This window comes from Tyto alba, unplaced genomic scaffold (assembly GCF_018691265.1).
Source record: "Tyto alba isolate M040663 unplaced genomic scaffold, T.alba_DEE_v4.0 Super-Scaffold_33, whole genome shotgun sequence".
NCBI lineage: Eukaryota > Metazoa > Chordata > Aves > Strigiformes > Tytonidae > Tyto > Tyto alba.
In genome coordinates, this window is record NW_024881308.1 from 7,460,095 (window position 1) to 7,482,086 (window position 21,992).

Here is a 21,992-nt window from a genome sequence, read left to right on the forward strand (position 1 = left end):
TTTCCAAAATTAACCTGTACAGTGAGGCCAAAGTAAATGACTGTGTGCAAAGCTGAAGACAAATTATTGTACTCTGATAAAAGTACGTTTATTGTAGGAAGCTACTGCTAAATAGAAACATATTACATATTTAAATGAACACTTTTTCAAAAGAAATCTGTCAATGCCTGCACACAAATTGATAGGACACAGGTCAACTTAGAATACAGCCATCTTACCTGCAACTTCACGGAAGTGATGAAAGTGGCACATAACAGTAAGTGACAGGGTCGTCAATCTCAAATAATACTTTTTTGAGGCAAAGAGGCAGTGTTTCTAGACTTCCAAAAGCAACACAACTGAACCCTTTTGATTGGGAATTGTACTATAACACACAGTTGCTAAAATAATTGATTTTTTTTGTTTGTTTTAGGGCCTTGTTGAATGTCTGCTTAGTATTGTGTGGGAGCTCTTTTCCTGTTCTCTGTCTACCTTTAGGTTACAGTTATGGATGAGGGAGCTCCTCAGCCAGGCTGCAGGGCAGGTACTTGACTGACTGACTGAACTATGGACCAGACTCCTTAGGTTGGAGTGTCCAAAAGCCTGTTTTAAAGTATATGACTTCACTTCTAGCTGGACTTAACTCATAGCTGACACAGATTCTGCTGGTATGAAGGTTCAGCAAATGTTTTCCCTTAATGATAAGGGCAAACCCATGAAGTGAGCTGACTCTATCAGAGGCAGAGCAGTCCTAACTCTTGTTTCTGATTAGAATACATGTTTTACCTATAATAGAATCTTTTGAACATCAACAAAGTAAGAAACTTGGGTGATTGGCCTTTTCTGCTGGTTTAAGAAAAAGGTGGGTCTTGAAACTGCAGTTTAGTTTTAAAGTAAACTTCAATGTATGACTGCTAGGTTGTTATAATTAACTGTCTAAATCTGTTCATTAATCATTTGTCTTTAAACATAAATGGTTCTACTGAACATTTGCATTAACTAGCGCTTTTCAATTCTAGATGTTTCATTTTTATTGACATTTCAGTAACGATTCACCTTGAGCTCAGAAAGAGGAAGAACACAAGATCTAGTAGCATGCTATGTAGTGAAAAAAACTTTTTGTAGCAATGCTATTCCTTAGTGCCAAGTTGGCTTGACAATTTATTCAAGGTGATGAGGTTGCACGGGTGAGACTGAGACTATTCCAACATGCAAAAACAATCCATTGTGCTCACATTTTGCATTGTTTGACACAACAGGACTCCATAAAGTTTATTTGTATTAGAGAATCTGAGGAAAGGCAACAAACTATCTTTCGTAGTTATGTGCTATTGCAAGCTTTCTTCAGTAGACTCATTTCCTGGACCAAGGACTGCTCTCTGGATCAATACACTGAGTGGCTTTAATTTTCAGTAGTGCATTATTTTATGGTACTTTATTTAACTCTTGCACTGTGTGGATTTGTATAGTCTTAGTCACTTGTACAGAGTATCCAGTGTCAATCACAGCACAAGAGGTTTTTGAAATAAATCTAAAAAACCCCCAGCAACAAACTAGTAACTTCCTCCTTAAATATTGAGACGCTAATACAAGGTAGATGTACTTATTATGGATCTGTTGCACCAGATTGGTACATCCTCAGCTGACACCACCACATTTGTGGTGGTGTTACTATGGCAACTGCTTTCTAAGAGCTGTCTCAAGGTCACTCATCAGTTGTAGCCTGGAGTGCTTGCTGCTTAAGCAAAATATGTACACCAAACAATTCAGAAAATTATAATTCTGCTTTGAGATAGCAACAATAGGGATGCAAAGCAGTATTTTATTTTGGGGTTGAGGGAAAGGAGATTTTCTTTAATTACTCTGCATATTCATTCATCCATTTGAAGACTCTTAGAATCATTGAGGGGTGGATTTTAATTGAAGTGTAAATAATAAGTAATCTAGTATCAATGACATGAAAATTCTTATTTAAGAGCAAAACAAAACAAAAAATAGGACATATAGAAGCTGAAGAACTTGAACAGAAATTGGTGACCAAGCCTGAAGCTTATGACTGCCTACAGTAGGGAAAATTTAGACAAGATGGTGAAAACTTACGCTGAATTGAGAATTCAAAGCTGCTTATAGTGAAGGGCTTCTTTTGAGACATCCAGATGCATTCTTGCATCTAAATCCTTGTGAATGTAGAGAATGTGTAATACATTTAGCAGCATTTTCAGTCTAATGCACAGTGAATTAGAACTAAGACTAGAGAAGGGGTTGTTCATGAAATTGATCTTATGCCTGAGGTTACAAGAGATTCTATTGTACTACATGCATAAAATTTAATCCACTAGGCTAAAACTTGGTTAGAATGACAAAGTGTTGTTTCCTTGATTTGGACAGTTACCTGACTAGTAAAAAGCTCTGTTTTATGTGGCTTTTTGTTTGGTTGATTTTCCTTTTTGGATTTAAACTTGCTTTTCCTCTTGCATCATTTCATGGACTAAAATAGTGGTATGATAGCAACAGGAGCAGCCATTAGATTCAGTAGCTGATATCTCAAATGTTTTTCACAAAGTGGTAAGCTTTTGTTTTGAGAATTTAGTGTATTCAGACAGCAATTTAATCCCTCTTGTTTTGTAGGCTGAACAGACCAAATTCTTCTAGCTTCCTCTCAATAACATGTATTAGCTGGTCTCCCACACACACCTGTTGTTTTTAAATTTCTGATTAGTATGTAGTTTTGGAGAATATTGTTATTTTCCAAGTGCATGTTTTATATGTATCGTACTAAGAAATACTTCAGAGCTGTCCCCAGAATCATTTCTGTTAACAACTCTGGAGCTGTGGGCCGGGAGTCACTTCCTACAGTGTGATCTAGATTTGGTGCCATTCTCTAGAACTGGATTTGGAGGAGTCTGTTTTTAAATAAACATAACCAAGACTTAAGTCCTGTCTTCGAGACTTTTAAGAGTTGGGATTGGTTGAATTTATATACAAGTAGGTTGAATAGTAGTTGTCCACAGCAGCTGAGGAGCTCCATGCTTGGAGTGCTGCTAGTACTACACAGAAATGATAGGTGAGCTGGTACTTCTATTTCTAGATTAACATGTTATATATTTAAGGAGGGAATGAAAACATAAGTGCTAAGGATATCAGGTTAGTAATCCAGTCTCTTTACACTCTCAGTAAAACAAGCCTAGGCTGCGGTAAGAGAGTGGAAAAAAGTTGTACATTGAAACTGTTGGTAAAAGGGAGTTGAGAAAAATCTCTACCTTACTAAGGTTGGTCTTTGAGGCATTCATGTTAAGTGCCTGTATTTTTTTTTCCAAAGCAAGCAGCCTGTACAAATTTTAACACACATTATGGCATTAAAATGTTAGGGTATCTATTGCCATAGTGTGAGGCCATAGCAAGAGAAGAACAATTTTCACCTGTGCCATAAAACAGAGGTTTCCAGGGCACGATACACAAGTCATTGCCACGTGATATGAAGTAGTGGCATATACAAGCACTTCCTTGTCTACAAAATAAACATTCTTACATGGGCAACAAAGAAATTGCACTTAGTGTTTACTGAGAGATAATCTGAGCTACAGGGCTGGTGTCTGCGTCACTAATTACCAGGGACATGCTTGCAATGTGAGGTACAGGCTTATCACCCCAAAGCTGTCAGTGCAATCCCCTAGCTATGCCACCACAGGATGGGTATCTTGTTGCACTGGTCTGTGAGTCTGTGCTGAGCTCTGTGGTTTTTATCTGGTTTGTAAACTAAATTCTTGCTGAATGCAGCATCTTGGCTACACTGATGCTAAAAGGTAACTTCAAAGCTACCTGAGGCATATCCATGCAAATTTCATTAAAAGAAACTATTGTAGAACAGATATCACTAGCTTAAGAGAAAATTCAGATTTGTATTTCACTTTATGTGCATTCAAGATGGTTTTCTGAAAGTGAACAGGCTAGACATGGGAGTCAGCCTTACACCTGTGTTTTCCATGGCATTTTACAGCATATTATTCCTCTTTAAGAACTATCCAGGAGTTCATGAGAGAAAGAGTCTTATCTTCCACAGCTGTTGGGGATGCAGCTAGCTGATATATTTTAACAAAAGCAGATGAGCTAAGATCCTGGACAGTGGCAACATTTTATTCCAAGTATAGGTACTGGCTATAGCCAAAATAGACTCAAGTTTAGCTATACTAATTGCCTCAGCCACTTTGGAAGTTTTTTCTTTGCAGTAGCAAGGCCGTTTCAATTTTCTAATGCAATACTTTGAACAAAAGTTTGGAGACTTTCCTATAGTCATACTCACTCCCCTGAACTTTTTTTTTTTTATTAGGGAGCCTTGCTATTTAGTAATTCCAATCCAGTCTAGACTTGTTTTTTCTGGAATAATAAACTTTTAAATCTTCCAGGCCTTTCTTCCTCCCCAAATAAAGTTAGCAAGGCACTTCATCACAGATTGATTCATTTAAAAAAGATTTTAATGTGCTGTTATTGTTAAAAACAACAAAAAAACCCACCCTGCCAAGAACGGGGGGGGGGGGGAGGGGGGGGGAACCAAAACAAAACAAAACACACCAAACAAAAACTATGCATGAAATGGAATGTTTCTCTTCTAGAGTTACACTGGCTCCATAGTATCAACAGTGGAAAAAAATCAGTGACTAACAGCCCTGGAGACTTCAGCTGCATCAGTTGAAGCAAGGATACAGCTAGGGCGATTGGTTAGTATAAAACAAAAACAAAACCCCACCCACAAAACACCACAAAAGAATACAGCTGAGAAGTGACCTGTTCTAACTTGCCTGGAATATTAAGGTAGCATTTTTAGCATCTTCCTGTGAAATTAAAGGCCTCATCTCTGGACCGGGTCTTTCAGAAATTGCTCTGACTTTTCTCTATACTTGCATAGGAAGTCCTTATGCATTTCAGGAATCTTTTCAAGAACCTGAGGGGTCATGGAGTACAGTTAAGAAATTCCTAAAGTTCTTAATACAAGATTGACCAACATCGGATAGCTTATAGCTGGTATTTCATAGCTGGAGGAATTTGCATGAAGATGTGTTACATAAAACAATATTGTAAACATGTTTTGCAAAACAGATGAAGTAGCTTTAATATTAAAACTTTATTAACTTTTGAGAGGATACAACAAATAGACAGCCAAAATGGCTAGTTTTCCAGAAAAACCTTACCACTGGCACTTTTTTTTGAAGTAAGCCTGGAACAATCCTAAGGTGTAAAGCTCTTTATACTTGCATTTTGGATCAACTTAAATTTCTTCATTGGCAGCATCTTAGCTGTTCTTTTCTCATTCTAAGTGCAAGAAGAATTTCTTGACAGTCTGCTAGAATGTGGCATTATCGTGAATCTGCTTCACTGCATGCACTCAGCCCTTGAAGTCCTAGATAGTATCTCTGTCAAAAAGCTAGAGAAACAGAAGGACAAAGCACAGATGAAGAGTCAGATAAAACAAAGAATACTTAAGTGCTTTAATAACTTTAGATAAGCAGAAAACACAGCTTCTAGAATTAAGAAGTTTTGGTTGTTTTCCATTTGGGCTAATTTGTTTATCTTGGTTTTGCTGTCATGTATCCACGACTAAACTGTCTCCAGGCAAAACTTTAACCACAATACTTTTCTACTGCTTTAGCTACAAAGATATTACTGTCACCTTGGAAATGTTACATTTTGTGTTAGTTAAAATTTACTATGACACATCAGATGTTAGTTTAAATCCTCTCAGAGAAAATAAATTATTGCTTATATACAATAATGTAACATGGAGATGGCCACTAATTCACTGTTTTACTAGCAGTCATCTTAAAGATTTCCATATCTGCCTTATGCATATAAATGTGTCATGGTCTCTGCTAGTGCTAACACTATCTCTAGGAAAAACAGGTAGTTCTTATGCCCTAGACTTGTTCAAAGAGTTCTGGTCCCCAAACAAGGCTGTCGATCATGCGATATGGGTGCTCACACATACAGGAGTGCTCAAAACCAGTTTATCTCTTCAAGACAAGCAGATGCTCATGCCTCTTCCCCATTTGTTAGTGCTCTTGAAATGCAGAAGTATTGGGCATGTTTTCAAAGGCATTGTCTTTCTTTCAGTTGACTGTTATGTAAACTCTCTGCTTTTTCCCAGTCAGTCATGAGATTGTTGGGGTTGGTTTGATCTTGTGAAATGCAGTGTCTTAAATTTCACTATTGAAAAGGTATGCTAAAGGAATTGTTCCATTATTGTCAAACTATATGGATATGAAGACAATGTTTCTGTGAGCTAGAGCAAAGGGGGAATCCAGAATTTGGTGTTTTAAAATTTTTTGAATGAAACTTGTGGTTATGAAAAAATACTAGCAAGCAATTAATTACTACTTTCTAAAGTAATCTATTAGCCTTGATTTGATATACTGCGACAATGGGAGATTAAATTAGTTGACTAGGTTTAAATAACTGAATTAATAGTTGGACTAAAAACTTACTTTTTAAATACACAAATAAGTTTCTGTATCAAGCTACCTAGCTGGTCCTAATCCTTTCTCAAATATTAAGTTACTGCTAATGAGAAGGACTTTACTAAAGTTAAAAATAGGGCACATTGAACTTGACATGAACCTTAATATCTTTTTCAGCTTTTACAAGGATTGTGTTGTGAATTGTGTATTGTTTAGTTGGCTTCTTACTGACTAAAAGTACTGAAATAAACTGTAATGTGAAATAAAGCTGCTGTCATTGCTTTGTTTACATTTTGAATATCTACTCTAAATGTTACTTTACAAATTTGATGCAAAGTTCAAGCTTGGAAATGGGATTTTTAAGTCTTACTAAGACTTTTTTTTTTTTTTCCTAAAGGCAAAATATATTGCTGAATATATAAGGCAACTGAAATGTGTTTATTGTCAAAGCCTGAAACAAATGTGTTTTGTTTACTTGGGCATTGGATAAAGCCAATGTGGCAGATAAGGTATTTCACTGTATGGAGCTTGTTACTACAGCCTTAGAGAAGTTTCCAGTGTTCTTTGAGTTTGGTTTTACATAGATCTTTATTCTACTTATTGTAAATTCATTTATTGACTTAACTAATTTTGATAATTATTTTATAGACATAAGACTGTTTTGACTAAAACAATTTTGTAAAGCTTATTGCGTGAAGATTTGGTAAACTCTTAAAGAAAACACCTCTCTGTAATACTTAATGTTGTGGGAGTAGGTCCTAATAGTGGCTTCCTTAGCTCTGATCTTTTATTCTTGTCCTCTAAGGATGTAGATTTGGTAGCTACAGGTAATAATTACAGTCACTGTCTGGGTGGTCATTGAAGAAGAAACTCTGGTGATCTAAGGGAACTTTCTCTTCTGGGTGACTGTCTGTATGTATCCCCAGCACTTGATTTAGGAGACTTGTCCTTATTCCAGGTGATGCTTTTGACTTTATGCCTAGTGATGTACTTAAGGGAGATGCAGGCCTGCTATAACCAATAGATTTTTGCCCAATTTTCTTCCTCTCAGTTAAAAAAAAAAATCTGAATTAATTATTCTGTCAAAATGAGAGACCAGTGCTAGGTAGTGTTCAAAAAGCTGAATATTGTGAGTTGGCAGTGAAGAAAGAGTACAGCATTGAATCATTATACAGTCATGTTATGCCTTCCTCTTGAATATAAGTAATTCTGGTCTATGCCATATCAAGAGTAGTATAGTGGACTTAATCTTTCTCTGTTACTTTTGTTTTGTTTTGGCTTTGTTTTTTTAAAAAAATCAAAACTAACATTTTTTTAATGAGAAACAGAATTTGCCAGCACTTCTCTGACTACTTTCTTTTGGCTTGAGAGTACAAGGCAGATCTATAGAAAATAACCACAAGTGTCATGGAAAATCAACAGGAAGAAAGTGTTTTCCTCTTCAGTCATTTCGTTTATTCTCCTCCTCCTTATCAGATGACAGAGTTAAAAATAAAAAACTTTCACATAGTGTAGAGCTTAACTACAGAACTGAACTGCCATAGAATGTTTTAGCTGCATTAATTTTCATGGGTTCAAAAAGAAACTTACAGAAGACAAATCCAGCTGCTGGGAAACTCAGTCCTTTTGAACCAGGAAATTCCTGAGCTGCAGATTGTGAAGTTTGAGAGTATGCTGAAACACATTCATATGCTTACCTTTTTCTTTCTAGGCATTCTTACTGGCTTCTGTTGGAGAGAGACCACTGTGCTAGGTAAGTCTTCTGTTTGACTTAATTGTCCAGGACTGCTTTGATTTATGAGAGTTGATCCAGAGAAGACGGGTATTTAGGGAGGTTAGGAAAAGGGATAGAAGAATTTAAATTCCCTTAGAGAAATAAAGATATTTTCTTATGTTCTATATTATTATATATAGTTTGCTCTCTTCCACTTCCTTTAAGCTTGAGGAAATGCATGGTATGATCTGGCCTCGGTATGTATGATAGTATCTAGTGCTGATAGGTTTTGGGGGGATACTTGGGATATTAAAGGATGTTGCTTTTAGAAGTTGTGGGGTGTAGTGGTAGCATCCTTTTATGTATATAGCTGCCTTTAGCTTTTAATTCTCTTTCACTGATACTAGTTTTCTTCTTTCTGAAGTAACTGATGATGTGAATACTTTGCTTAGGACAGTTCTTCTGAAACAGCGGTGTTGAAAAATGGGATTTCTTAGCTACAGCTGTTTTGGGCCCAGAGTAGATACAGTGCTAATCACTGGTGCTTTTTGTTTGGTTACGGTTTGCTGTGGATTTTTTTTTTTGTTTTGTTTTTTGTCATAACTTCTGGGGTAACCAATTGAGTCTTCAATACTTAGATTAATGTGTCAAGCTCTGTACCTGTTGCTGGAGAGCAGTGAAACTGATAACTTGTCTTGACATTCTAATTCTATTCAGTGGGATTTTGGTCTCAAGAAAGGAAGGACTTCCTTAAGAATAATCTCTTGTGATAAGATCAACCTCTTTGCTTTGTAGTTTAGCAGGTGGCCTGAAATAAAATTCAGGTGAGCTGGCTTGGTTAGAATAATGTAAGGTTAAAGCAAAATGAAAAAACTGAAAGGAAATAGTGGAAGGAAAGCCTTTCAAGAAGGATCTCTTCAAAGCACAGAGAAGATTGTGTTCTGTTTGATAGATGTGCTCATTAAAATGTTAATAGTTCCTAAGCAGTGATTTGCAGACATGACACCCGGAGGTAAATAATATATGTGTTAGAGAGAAGGGATAAATAACTTTTGCTTTTGACTGGAGACACTTGTCTAAGCATATTGTCTGTCAAAAATCTACTTGCAATGAAAATAAACTAAATCACAGCATTTTATTCTGTAGGACAATGAATGACATCGAACTTAAGTTTTGTTTGCTCTTTTGTTGTGTTCCCTCCATGGTATGCTGTGTTTATCTTGTTATTGTATGTACACTGTTATTTATAGGCCTCATTTATATGAGAATCTAACAAAGCAAGCTTCCTACTGGTGAAAGCTCAAGTGTAGGTAAGGTAGCTTTCTGAACTTTTTATGGACTGTTAGGTACACTAAAAATGCTTAGTGGGCTTTAGAAATCAAATGTTAAAGCTATGCCATGCTGAAGGACAATATACTTTTCTCCTAATAATTTTGACAGGACCCAAGAATAAAAGATTCTGACGGCAGTGTGCCTAAACATGACTTCCCTTTCTTTTAAGAATTCTATGTAAGTGTGATGTACTATAATAGAAGGTCACTGAACTGGACAAATCCAGTGTGGTGTTTAGCAAGAAAACACATTGAATCAACTGTGATGTATAGTTGATACACTCATTGTATGACATGAATGCATGACTGGTGCTAATCAGTTAGTTACCAAGTTCGATATGCTTACCAGATGCTAATATAAAAATCTCCCAGTGCAGAGGTGTGGCTGTATACTAACTTTAAAGCTTAGCATCAAGTTAAACTTTGAATTCAACTGCAGAATGACCTGAAAGTGTGGTAGAAGAGAACATGAGTAGTATAAATCATGGTGGATGCGTCTTGGATGTCTCATTGGCAGATGAATGTTCAAATAATGGTTTCTCAGCTCAGGATTTTATTGAATGTAAGATACAGTTCAGTCATTCTGCTTGTATGGATCTAAAGATACAATGCATGTAAGAAATAGTAATAATAAAAAATTCAACATCTATATCCTGGTGTTTCTTCCAGTGAACTATATAAAAATACATAAAATTGCTTCCTAATGTTGTGAAACTATACAGCTACTTAGCCATTTATCTACAAACAAAGAAGCAACTGGATCTGAAACAAAACATTACAAATGTTTTTGTCCCTTGAAGGGGAAGGATGTAGTCCCTTCTTCTGTTTTTGGCAGTCACTGACCTCTTGTACTAACTTCCAGAATGGCTACAAATCTTCCAAAAATTACTTGGAATTTCTATGCTAATGATGGTAGTGTCATTTTGGAGAGTTCTGCAAATAAACATTAGTGTTTGAGAAGTTCCATTTGCATAAAAGCTTCCATGAGCAAAACTGATTTTCTGGCTGCTGCAGGAATCTTAGGGAGCTTAGTGTGAGATTGGTTGAAAAATGTCTTTTTAATGAGAGGGAAGGTATTGCTTCTTTAATTGAACATAAGAAAAACTAGAAGCATAAGGTTTTGATGCGATGGAAATTCTTTGTAAATAATACAAAAGTTTGGACAAAAAAAAAAGAGGGCATCAAGAACTTTATTCAAAAGCATGCTGCTTTTTCTCATAAATGGAAAAAAAAATAAAATCCTTGATGATAGGAATTAATGTTGTGATCAGGAGTACATATACAGGAATACATGTGTTCAGTAAATATGGGAGTATTAATGGATGTATGCAAAATGTAAAGAGTATATGAGATTTATAAAATATACCTGTTTAAATCGGTACCAAAAAAATGTAGTAATACATTTTAGGCAAAGTAGGATCAACGGTAAAGTACTTTCTTGACTTAGCCCATTGTTATAATGGTGCCAGTTTATCATTGGGTTGCAATACATAATTCTCCGATGACAGTGTTTTACTGAAAATCTTATAGAAATGATGCTAGCATCAATCCAAACACTGCAAACAGAGTTAGAGCTGGTTGGTCAGGATTTTTTTCAGTCAAGTTTTGAAGGTCTCTTAGGACAGAGATTCCATAGGCTGTCTGGAACTGGTTCCTATGTTCAACCACTACTTGAAAAGAAATTTAACTTTTTGCATGTAACAAAGCTTGCATCTCGCCCTTTTGTTGTAGGCATTGGAGGAGACTGACTCTCCAGTCCTATAATATTTTTCTAGGTGCTGTTTTTCTGTTTTGTATAGCACTGAACAGACACCAAACTTGGGGTTTTTTTACTACTCCATTTTAGCTTAATTTTAAAATAATTGATCCCTGAAATCTAAGACTTGAGTCTACCAGCAACGTGCAAAATAACATTACAGCTTTCAGTCTTGTGCCATGAATTTTAGCAAGTGCTTTGTTTTATAACCATTGGTACACAGTGGATGGGAAGCACTTGAAATATAACCAGATAACCTGACACTACTGTGGAGAGACAAATTAACCTAATTTGGGAGTGATTCTATTCTGCCTGTATTTTGCAGTTTAGCTGAAGGTATTCTATTAAACTCTGGTCACTATGAATGTGAAATATAGTAAGTTATAGGAGAAAATAGAGGAAAGAGGATTTGTAACTAATGAAGTGCTCAGATTTATTGGTAAACTATAGACAGACAACTGTCACTTCAAATTTTGAATGGTAAGCATTTGTGTTGAACTAAATGAGCACCTCTTGCAGCTGTACTAAGTGTACCTGTGTACACTCAGACTTAATCAGATTTTAATTACAGCATTGAGCTAGGAACATTTCCATCTCTCAAGGTCAAACTGTTTTTTAGAAATGTCACCTTTGTATTAAGTAGCTGTACTTATTCCTTAAAATTACGTAAACTATATGTAAGCACTGATACTATGCATGGAAAACAAACTATTTTGATCTTTCTTCAGTAACTTCCTTTGTTTTTAGTTCTGATCTTGTGCTCTCAAATTTGATGGTCTAGTTATGCCAAAATCTCAGGAAACTTCATTAACAGGCCTTTTGTTATTATTAGATCAGGATAACAAGACCTAATTTTAAAAGCAAAAGGGATGTGTGTTTTTAAATAAATTTTAAAAATTGTCTATTTTAGAAGCTTGAGAGATACCAAGTAGAATTCTCAAAAGCCCTCTAACACACCAGGTGTCTAACTCCCATTGAAGCCTGTTTGTGTGAGTCTGTCCATATGTAATATGGAACCCCCTAATGGATAGTTGCCCTCTCCCCATTTCACACATTTTCAGAATATGAATCTACAGTTTAAAAATGTTAATGTATCCAGAGCTTTGATTAAAATTAGTTGTTTTACAGTGTAAAATATATTTACTGAAATTAATTCTCTAGCTTAATTCTTGTGCAAATACATGAATAAGTGTCCGTAAGTACTGCATCTGCTGACTAGCAAAATGTGCCTAAGGCAAGTCAAGGTGATTTATGGACTAGATTTCTTTCCTGCTCACGTGCCCCTCCTTATTGATGGATGTAAATGTTTTCAACAGTTAAATCAGTGATTTAAATGCCAGTGTAAAGTCTACTCTGAATATTCTTAATCAGAAGTTGTGATGGGTCATAATCAAGACAGTATAGATTGGTGGGTTTTACTCCTTATAGGAAAAAACCCCCTGTGTCCTAAATTGTGTCACTAAAACTCCCCCTGTACCCATGTTTGGGTAAAAGCCAAGATAGAATAGAGGTCCTTGACAGACTTCAGGTCTCCTTTTATGAGACCATTATCGATTGCTGTATAGTAAAGTGAACGTGGTTGCTGAAATAGTAATGCACTTTGGAGATTTTACAACAGACATAGGTCTATAGTTTCTGTCAACTGATGGGTGCCAGTTCCACATAATCTAATAAGCAGTTACACAGCGATGCGCTCAATTAAGTAAGCACAACTAGGGTTAAAGGAATAAGTGTTGAGAGTTGGAGCTGTCAATACTACTTTAAGTTTTTTGAATTACCTCGCAACCTTAGTTATTTTCAGTGTAACTTCTTGTATACCTTTAAAAAAACATGGAAAAAGGCGTATAATTCACCACAAAGAAATTATTGCTCTGTTGCCAGCAAGGTTGTCATCTGGAATCCTCCAGAGCAGGTTGACACTGCTTTTGGTGACTGGGCTCAGTGTGTTTTCTACATGGGCTGGCCACTAGATGGGCAGGAGCATAGTTCTAGCACCACAGGCTGAGACCTCCATCTGCGATTTCAGCTGGGATCTTGAACTGGGGGGGAGGGAAGAGTGGCCTTTGCTAAGCCCTTGATCCTACTGCTGCCTCATGCTTTGTGGATGCTGTGTATGGGTGCGGCAGTATAACCTAGAAAAACGTCCGTGCTCACTAGCTACTGCGCTGCCAGGCACTTTAACTGCTTCAGAGCTGGCAGGTTTATAGAGAAGCTGCTCTTGGTCTTTAAAATACAGTGATAAAGCATGTTCTGTCTTGTCAGAATGGAGGAGCTATGCAGTGACAAAGCTAACTTGCTTAGAAAAAATACTTGAGGGTTTGGCAAAGGGTTTAAAACAAAACTGAGCATGTTCAGAGACTTTAAAGGCACTCACCATCTATACAGATCATCTTCATTGGAGCAGCGAGGTGAAGTTTAGCTTGTTTAGATATTTGATCAGTTTTTCTTCTAGAGCTTTAGCTTCTCAGACTGAATAAAAGGTTACATTTTGTTCAGCTGAATTCTCCACTATGTTTTTAAATATCTGAACCAATTTTACACAAGTCTTCCACAAAAAGTAGTTCTGAGGGGTGTATGAGAGACAGTCATTAAAGAATTAGAACAAGCTTCTGTGATGGAAAATGTTAGGCATCCTTAACCACAGATGTAGCTGTGCTTGCATAGATAATGATATGTTTTAGTGTATTTTTCTATTTTGGGTGAAGATGCCCACCCAAAACCAGCAGTGTTGTTTTTTTTTTTTAGTGCACCAGTTTGTCAAAATTAACTTTCATTCAGTAGATCCTCCTAACTTTAGCCTAGTACAAAACTTTTGTTGCAATATTGGGTGTTTCAAGGCTGTTTTAAAGATGAAGTATATTAAATTGAGTGTGTGTTCATAAATAGTCACTGGGGCCCCTTCCCTAGACTAAGAGATGCTGTTGTGGAAATGTCTATTGGTGTGTGGTTTTAAATGTTTTGTTTTTTTTTTTTTTTTTTTTTAGCAATATGTGTGTGTTGTTTCCATCCCTGTTCTGTTCTGTTCATGTGTGTGCTCCCCTCCATTCGGTACTCCAAATTGTAGAATCTTTATTCGTACACACAAAAAAAACAGAAAATAGTACACTCTTGTTTTGACCTGTAAGCTTTAACTGTGTCTGGGAATGGAAGAAACTACATCTGTTTGGCTTCATGCATAATGCAAATGTGGCATGTTTTTAAAATAATTTTTAAAATATCTTTAAAATTACAGGTGAGCACAACTAATTTCTAATTCGGTTTTGTAAACAACAGGTATAGTCGTCAGAAACTGGGAAAATGCGTGCTGTAGACTTCTGGAAAGAGCTTGATTTCCTGAAGCATGTTTTTCCTAAATGGCTTCAGAATAGGACACAGTGTAGATTGGGTGGAGCCTCACTGCCTCAGTAGGACTGAGACATGGTGTTAATTCAAGGGCAGTCTCTTATTAGCTTCATGAGCTGATGAGCTGCATAATAAAAAATACATAGTTAAAAAAAAAAAAAGTACATTTTCAAGGGAATTGCATAAAGTTTACTAAAGGGTCCTCAGAATTAAGCATTTTTTGCAGACATGCTAGTGCATCACTGTCAATCTTTTTTACTTGAAAACGTGATTATACAGACTCAGACTTTAGTTAATAGGTTACTTATGTGGTGATCTAGTAAACACTTAAATATTATTCAAGTTTTGTAATTAGCGTATTTTTGGAGGTAGCATTAGAAATTGCTAGTGTTGTCTTCCCATCCCCCAGCTTTTGAGCTCAGTCTAGTTTGCTTGCAGCTGCAGTGGTAGGCATCTTTCAGGAAGTGACCTTGGCTTGTATTAATCAAATTCAGAACACACAGAAAAGCTTCTTGGTAACATGCTGACTTGATGTAAAATTTTATAGCATCCATTTTCTTTTAAAATGAGGCCATCTTATATAAAGGGAATTTATTTATGATATTTCAATTTAAAAGATTTTCTCTAAAATGACATGGTATTTAGAGAAGGTAAAACAACAAAACTAGGATGATCTTTTTACTGAGAGGAAAATAGTTTTTCATATATGTAATTAAGTCTTAAATTGCTATTGGCAAAACTGTATTTTAGCCTAGCTAAACTATGAAAATAGAGTTATTTGATAGCACTTTCATTGGTGTCTTACCATTTTTGAACTAGAGTAGAAAAGCTTTGTAGTAGGGCATGATCTCAATCAGCTAAGATTCTCATGATGTCTTTAGCTTTCTGACTTGGTGTATTTTAATCACTTACTGCATCTTTTGTTGGCAGCTCTCAAGGCCTTAAACTTAACCTCATAGTAGCTGTACTGAGCTGCCATGCCTGTTTTGCAGCTTGAGGAAGGAAGCTACCTGTGTCTGTTCAAGAAATCACTATTTGACCTTGCCCACCAGCTGGAAATTGTTTTTCATTGGCTGCTCTTAAATTGAGTTGTTGAGTATTCCTGAAGCAGATTTTAAGAGTTTTGCATTATTATCTTCTTGCCTAAAACTATTTTGTGAATTGAGTTACAAAACCAAGATTGTTGGCAGTATTTTCAGCTGGCACAGCTGTTTGTAAGAGTATCTGGCTTTATCCTTTATTGGGACCTATACAGAGGGCTGAGACCAGAATATCTTTCATGTGAAAGCCTTTGAGGTTCTGAGGTAAGATAATTTATCAGTTTTCAAACTGCATCCTTCTGGACAATTAGTAATAACTGCCATCTGATATATTTTTTTTCCTCTTAGGTTGTTGTCATGTGCATTATCTTGAACCATCTACTATCTGGTTGGTTTTGGAGTTTGGAATGCTTGAGTTCTACTTTAAGTGGCATCTTCAGCATAATCTTCTTCTCTGTGTCAATGGCATATTTATTCCTTTTGCCTCTTTGTGATTATATTCAGATCCTTGTCATTCTTTCTGTAATGTGTTGGAGATCGGAGTATGCTAACACACATGTTTTCAAGTGTTTCCTGACTTGACTGCTGCCTGTTTTGGAAGGGTTAATTCCTAGTTGTTTACACTGCAAATGTATGCAATGACTTGCCTTGCTACTTGGTATCAAGTCAGAGTTGCTAATCCTTCACTTCAAGATCTCAGTGTAACCCTACCCCTTTCTGCTGTGCTGAACATACTACTCTTCAGTTACTTTGCTACTGAATTTGCCTTAAATACACACTTTATACACTTTTCTTCATGCTGTCTCATTATATTGTCTGTTACTGCACTGAACTGAGAACTTGTCACCCACATCTTCCCTTACCAGTGCTTCAGTCCTCTTTCCTTGTAGTCTGCAAGGCCAATGAAGGGGTGATAAATCTGTTGCTCTCCGTGCTTGAGTGTAGTTGACACTGCCTTTGCAAGATCAAGTGGATGCCAAATCACAACCATAGGTTATGACGTTCAGTATTGGCTGTTGTCGGCATTTTCTTTAGTGTCCCAGAGAATAAAAATGGTACCAGCTACCTCACCATGGACTGATTCACTGTGTCGCTAGTTCCCAGGATGAAACTACATTGCCAGTGATGATACTTTGACTCTGGAAAGCTTGTGTCGTAATTCCATTAAAATTTTAAACCAGAACTACTGATTCTGAGATGACGAGACCTGGAACCATTGCTACAGAATGGAGGCATACAGTGGAACAAGAAGCCTGTTCTGTTTTCCTCCTCTAGTTCTGTAATCTTACAATTAGTGGAGGCTAAGATGCATGTTTTCATTTTTTTTTCTGTGCCAAAGCAAGGCAATCTATTACAAGCATCTTGTGTCCAGACCCTCTCTGTGGCTAGGTATTACTTGTTTTTCTGTGCAGGCTCTGAAGAGCTGATCATTTTTATACCTAAGAGCCACAAACTCAGTATTAATCCATGTTGGAGTAGATGGAGGATGACTTGCTTTGAAGTCAACGGCACCGTGGGGACTGGGCAGTGGGCAGCAGTACCCCTTGGGCTGCTCAGCCTCATGCAAGGACAAGGCCGATTCCTCTTTTGGCAAGAAGCAAAGTAAATTGCTGCAGCTCAAGCCTGCGCCTTTGGGACCTTTCTGACAGTTCTGCACTGGTGTTCTCCCTCCCTCCCTCCCTCTCTCTCCTTTCGCAAGGTCAGTCTTTCCTGTTTGCCAGCACAGTCTCACTGCTGTCACAGCTCCATAGTTCAGTGCTGCTTTGATACTGCCCAGTATCAGCCCTACCCCTTGGACTACTGCCCTGGTTTTCAACTAAGATGTGGGGGTAAGGGGATCCACATCTGCAGCTCTTAACTTCCGATTCACTGGCGTCCTGCTTCAGCGGAGCTCTTCTAGAGAAACTGACTGCGAAAAGAAAGGCTCAACTCGCAGGAGGCTGCCGGCCGCTCTGCTCCGTGCGTTGCTCGAAGGGAAGGGGCGGAGAGGCCCCGCTCTGCCTCGGCCTGCTCCCCGCGCTCGGTGCCGGGGGCGGCGGCGCCGGCGGGCGCGGTCCGGGCCGCAAGGGGTTAAGGGCCGCGCTGCCGCCCGCGGGTCTGGCCGGCGCCGCCGCGCGCTGATTGGCTGCGGAAAGGTGAAATTGGAACCAGGGTAAACTTTTGACCCTGTAGCCGCGGTTGTGGAACGCCTTCCCCTTGCCAAGAGCAGAGGGCTTTTTTCCCCCCTTTTCCTGTATTTATTCCCTGTGATCGTGCCGTGCCGCATGCAGCCTCTGCAAGGGAGGGGGAGGACAAGCACAAACAAGTACTTTGCGTGTCCAGCTAACGGTGGAGCAGGAGTATGGCTTAACTGCTAGTACCAGTTATCTTCTAAAGCTCTGATGAGTAAACAAGCAGGAGCCCGCTCTTTCAACTTCCAAGACGGGTTTTGTGCGGTTTAAAAAAATACAGAAAAACCCAACAAATCCAACCACCCAATTGACGCTGCCTATCACGGCTATTTAGAAAGTGGGGAAGGGAGGATGAGTCACCAGGCATGCTGGCTGCAGTGAGCTCTGGTGCTTAATAAACATGCTGGGTTTGTTTTTTTTAAAGATTGAAGTGGTTTCTCCTTACTGAAATCTGAGGTAGAAATGTCTCATTATTACTCTTTAGTTCTTAATTTGGTGTGTTTAAATACATATTTACTTAACTGTGACTTTGCCTATTCTTCTGTATATTCCTTAAACAAAAGTAGTGCCAGCTGAACTTCAATGCCAACTTGCAAAGTGTACGAGGCCCATGGTAGCCAATGTTACGAATTTTTATTTGAGTAGGGCGACTAACAAATTCTGGACCTAATTAGAGTGTGTGTCACTTTCATACTACGCAGTTTGTCACAAAAAAAAAAAAAATCAAAAATATCTGTGGTGAAGAAAATTCACCTTCTCTCTGTAGCTTTGCCAAACCAGACAAATTAAAGCAGCATTACATTTTCAATGAGGTATGAATATGAGATTTAGTTAATCCACGCTTCTTTCCCCTTAAACACCTCTGTCTCTTCACTAACAAAAGAATAGCTGACTTGGTTACTTTACTGCATCAGCTGCCCTGTTCTCCCTCCCCCACTCCCAGCACAGGTATCAGCCTGCTGTTCTTGCTGGAACATTAAACTTAGTGAATGTTAAGTGCCACTTAATCAAGGAGTCACTCAGCACCTTACTTAGTGATAACATTCAAAACTCTTCCTCAACAAAGAAACTTGATTCCTGACTACTTCAAGCTGATGTTTTCACCTCTCTAGTGGCTTGTTCTTGCAAATAGTTTCATCAGATTTATACAGTGTGTTCATTTTCCTAATGGGAGATTAGAAGGGGGAGGAACCCTCAATTGCCGCAATCGGGATTTTTTTTAACAAAGCAGTTCAATAAGCAGTTCAGTGGTTAAGAAGTGTTTAGTTTACGGCATTGTTAGCATAGTAGGACAAGATTGGGAAGGTTCAGTGGGGGCTGTTCTCAGAGCGCTGCTGTTCTCGCTGCAGTTTTATCTGGGAATTGAGGGAGTCTCCTGAAGCGCTGCCAGCAGCATCAAGGGAACAGTGAATATAATATGATTAATAGCAGATCCCCTGCCCCCTCTTGTGTGCAATTCTCCTTGCAACTGCAAAAGAAACATGCGCTTGTAATGATAGTTGGTGGCCTCCCTGTTTGTTCCAGCTAGTGTTCCCAAGCAGCAGCTATTATATAGTTTCTTTTTCCTCGCTCCCTGTGCTTCTTTGTTCAGTCCTCCCTGCGCCTGTGTGCGTCCTGTCTGCTTTGCATTGTCCGTTTCGTGGCAGTTCGTCTGTCTTCTCAGTGGAGCTGCAGTGAAGCTGCAAATCATCATGCCTATCACAGTGAAATGGAATAAATGCTCTTGTAAAGGAAAAAAGAGTGAGTAACAACTGCTCACTTGTGAACTTGATTGCTGAAGCGTCATTTAAATGTTTCTATCTGAAAGGCTTCTCTTGAACAGTTGCATGATTGCATTGTGGTAACATTGGGTGCACATGACTTTTAGAGTTAGAAAGTGGCCATCTCTAAAAACACTACTGCATATGCTAGTGGTAGGGTGGGAAACTGGCAAAAAAAATGAACACTGACTCTCCAGCTAAAGAAACACAAACTTCACCAGATTTGTGAATCCTATAACATCAAAGTACCCTACTTTGTGGGAGAGTTATTGAAGAGCATTATTCAGAGCTAACTGCTGGTCATGTGAAAAGGGCTAGTGTAACTTTTACTTCTAATGTAAATGGCCAGAAAGAGGGGTATCGGGGATACTGTCAATGCATTTTGTAACCAAAAACTTTAAAAGTACAGTCACAAACTGAAAATAAACTATGGATTTCTATGCTGTTTTACTGTGTGTTTATTCAGAGTAGATTTTGATGTTGGTTACATCTCCTGCTTCTTCAGGGGACAATTGGCAGCTGCTTTGGAGCTGCCTTTTTAGAATCCCTCCCCCACCCCCATGAAGATTTCCAAACTGTGGATGAGAAATTTAAAAAGAAGTTCACACCGAGGTGTTTTCATCTATTCTTTCTGTTACCTGGAGTAAGCATATTTTACTGAAGGATGGAAAGTTGATTTGGAGGAAATTCTAGAGCACAACCTCTCAATTTGGAAAATAATTTATATTACAGAACTTGTCAGTACTTCTATCGTGTGCTTCAAATTTCTGCTGACTTGTTTCCCCACAGTCTCCTGGTTTTGCTCATGGAGTTGTACAGCGAGCTGGACACTGGTATCTAGTATTAAAGTTTGCCACATGTCCCTGAATCAGCTCCTAACTGTCATGCTGGCACAAATGATGCTGAAAAAAGTAGATCTGTAGTAGTTGGAACTTAACATTTTTGTTTGTTTTTAAAGTATTAGTGTTGTATCTCTGTCTTCTCTGCTTTTATATCTGTTTGGGTTGGTGATGAAATTTACAGTCTGTAGTCCGAGTGTTTCGTCACGGGAGGCAAGAAGAAGCCTTTCTCTGCTTCTTCCTCAACAGGTTCATCTCAGAGATGTTCTGTCTGAATCCTTGTTGTAGATCTCTGTAGTGATGAGTGAACTGTCTGCTGCAATAATAATGGGATGGGTTTCTGGAATGTAAATCCCGCTTTGAAAAGCAGTGTTAGGTATGGAGACATACATACCTTTTCTAAGAAATACATTGATCAGATCTAGAGGTCTTCAAAACCCTTTCAACCAACTTTCAGGTTCAGTTTTGCTCTAGCCTTGGAGCAGGATTATAACAGCAATTTCTTAAAAGACAGTTAAAAAAAAAATCAATGTATTAATTCTCTCACCTGTTCTTCCACCATCATAATTTTTTGTAATTTCTCTTGCAAACCATTGGGATGTAGCAAGATGATTAGATGCAAAAAAATCTAAGCTGCAGATACGTTGATTCTTTTAGGCATATGTGTATGTACACACAGTCTTGTTTCTCTGGCACCTAGGGTTCAGGAATTGGTGTCTAAGAAATCCTTTTTTTTTTTTAATATACAAAACAGTATGTAGAGAGCATAGTGTTTTTCAGACAGAACAAAGTGGTGTGATCTCAGTGAAGCGGACCTCCTGCTGCGAGGTGTGTTTCGCCTCCTACACTTTCTTGAGAAATGTGGTAAATACAGGGATTGGCTGCTGTAGCTGAAAGGACTTTGTAAATGCATAATCTGTGTAGTTTGCATTATCTATACAGCTGTCACCTGTAAATGTTTCTGGGTTGATGTGCCCTTGTAGCCAGGTTGTTCCTAGCTTCAGTTGTAGGCTGAAGTCTTCTCAGGCCGCAGAGACAGTCATCAGTAGCTTTTTCCTTACTGATTTCTACTGCAGTAGCAGACTAGGATATTTACTCTGCAGTCCTTTTAGGAGGCTCTGCTTTATTTCCAGCATGGTTTAAAATTAGTTTTAGGTTGTTTCGGTGGGGGTAGGACAGGACAGGATTGCTCAAAGGAATTCCGCATGCTAATGTAGAATCCCCTCTGCCATTCACATTCAGGTTTTTTGTATGTGTGTTCTGGAAAGCTCTTTTTATCTATCCTATTTCATCATTAGCTCTGATTTCTCTAAACTTTCTTTCTGATGTTTATGGAGCATATAGCGCTTGTGCTTTAGGATGATAATCAGTATAATCTATCTGGCTGTTTCTCAAAGCAGTACATGAATTTTAAATAGTAGATAGACCACATCCCTGAACAGATGGAGGAAGAATAACAGAAGATTGGGTGAAGTGCTCCATAACTGTTGCATTCACTCATTTGTGGTATGTAGTGGTCCTTACAGTAGTCCTCTGAAGTCTGGATCTGGAAGGCTAAGACAACAGAAGAGATCAACTTTGCAGTTTGTGGTGTCAGAAATTCTTCGTGAT

At 38.1% G+C, this 21,992-nt stretch overlaps 1 protein-coding gene across 3 annotated transcripts in view; it reads left to right on the forward strand.

Annotated features, from left to right (window-relative positions):
* The window catches only part of NCOA3 (nuclear receptor coactivator 3), an 86,684-nt gene that overhangs the window by 11,502 nt on the left and 53,190 nt on the right, over window positions 1–21,992 (forward strand). For all 3 annotated transcript variants that reach the window (XM_033003685.2, XM_033003686.2, XM_033003687.2), the window contains exon 2: window positions 8,140–8,181. The gene's annotated coding sequence lies outside the window, so the exon portion shown is untranslated. The remainder of the gene's footprint in view (window positions 1–8,139; window positions 8,182–21,992) is intronic.